Raw genomic sequence first — 1,980 nt, 5'->3', positions numbered from 1 at the left:
ACTCCCTGTGCATGGTGCGTGTGACCTTCTGTACACTGGGGTGTGTGTGTGTGTCACCAGATGACTCCCTCCTTCTCTTCCTGTCCTCCACTCTCTTTATCCTCCTACAGGAGTGGACCCAGACAATGGCCTGGGGTTATTTACTGAGATGCCTGGGAGGGAAGGGACACAGCTCTGTTTATAGCGGTTGCGTTTCTAAACCACCAAACTCATCCCTCTCCAAATCTTCATTGTAGGAAAGGAAAAAAAACAAAACAAAACAGCACAGCACAAGGAGACTCATTTCAAAAAAAAAGCAGGAGAAAAGCTGTGTTTCCTTTGCCAGCCAGTTTGCAATTATTATTAATTTTAGGCTTGATTAAGGCAGGGAAGGTAAAATGACTTATTTTATGTTTCGATGGTAGTTTTGTTTTTTTCTTCCTTCACTGCCTTGTGAGTCAGGCAGGCAAATAGTGATGTCAGAATGGGGGAGATGGGGTGAGCTTTGTGCAAACTCCTGTAACCACTCTTTCTGCTAAGGTTTCAGGGGACGGTGAGCCTCCCAGGACCTGTTCTGAAAGTCACCCAAATTGCTTCCACTTCTACCAGAATCAAAGAAATGACACTTCAAAGTGCTTATCCAGATTTTTAAAAAACTATATTTAAACTATAAAATAAACGAAAAGACTTACTACACTGACTGGTTGTCTGAGGTTCCTTATTTAATTCCTTGGTTAGGTTAAAGTAATATAAGATAGAATACAGTAATTTATTGGCTTCTTGTTAACCTTGTTTTCAAACAATAAACTTTGTGTGAGGAGCCAGAGAAGGGTATATATGTGTTTAAAAGAAAAAAAAATTAAATGTATAGTTCACAGAGATAAAGGGATTCCAGGACAAAGAAAATGTAAAGTGTACCTTAAACTATCTTACTCCATATTTGAACATTAGTTTATCTTCAGAGGGCCTGGGAGATGATGGCTCGGCAGTTAGAGGTGCCTGCTGCCAAGACCGGTAACCTGAGTTTGGTGAGTGGGTGTGCGCATGCACACAGTGTTTATGTTACTCATCGCATCATTAAAACCGTCATACCTACATAAACCTGAATCTGGTAAAGGCATAGCTTTATAAACTAACTTCATCAGAGTCCTTTAAATCACAGATAACACCAGACACAGAAAAGAAGAGAAAAACAGCATGGCATGTTAAATCCAGCCAACCTTTCTAACGTTCAGAAAGTTTGATTTGTCTCCTCCAGTTATCAAAGAGAAAGGCAGAAGACTACCCGTGTGGCAAGGGAACGCATAAGGGGCAGAATTTCCCCCTCACAGTGGGGGATAGGGGCTCTATCAGCTGGCAGAGTGTGGTTTTCTAGTATGTCTTTGCTGGTTGATTTAAAACACTAACTCCGAGTTTTTAATATAGCACTTTCCGTGAGTCACTGGGCTGAAAGCCCATCCAGAGCCAGGCAAGGGTCCAAGACAGAAACAAGCAGGATCCAGCTACGAGAAGTCTCTGTTAGCACAGCTAAACAATTGTAATTAAGAAAGTTCCAGTCACTCCAAGATTGCCTCCTTCTAGATAAAATAAGGAAAACATTACTGAAGAGAGAGCAGGGCAAGGCAAGGCAAGAACTCAGAGACAATGCTGAGAAGTGATGGGGCTAGGATGCTAACAATCAACTTGCTGTCCCAGAGAGAAGTGATAATCTGATTAGCTCTTCGAAAGGAATTCAGCATCCTGTTGACTCGGGGCAGAGCAGGTGCACAGAATGCATGGGACAGGTCCCCCCCTGAGAAAGCAGGAGGTGCAGTCTGGACCACTGGAAGCCCCAGTGATCCTATTCCTCCTGCAAAATCACCCAGGGAGCAAAGCAAAGCCAAGCATCAAGAACAGGCTGTGCTGACTTCTGGTCCTCGCCTACTTCTCTTAACTACAAATAACCGCTCTAGAAGTCGGTCCGCAGCTGGGAGGAAAAGATGTGCCAGCAGGAGACCTCAG

The sequence above is a fragment of the Microtus ochrogaster genome, assembly GCF_000317375.1.
Source record: "Microtus ochrogaster isolate Prairie Vole_2 chromosome 14 unlocalized genomic scaffold, MicOch1.0 chr14_random_1, whole genome shotgun sequence".
NCBI lineage: Eukaryota > Metazoa > Chordata > Mammalia > Rodentia > Cricetidae > Microtus > Microtus ochrogaster.
This window is presented reverse-complemented; position numbering follows the sequence as displayed.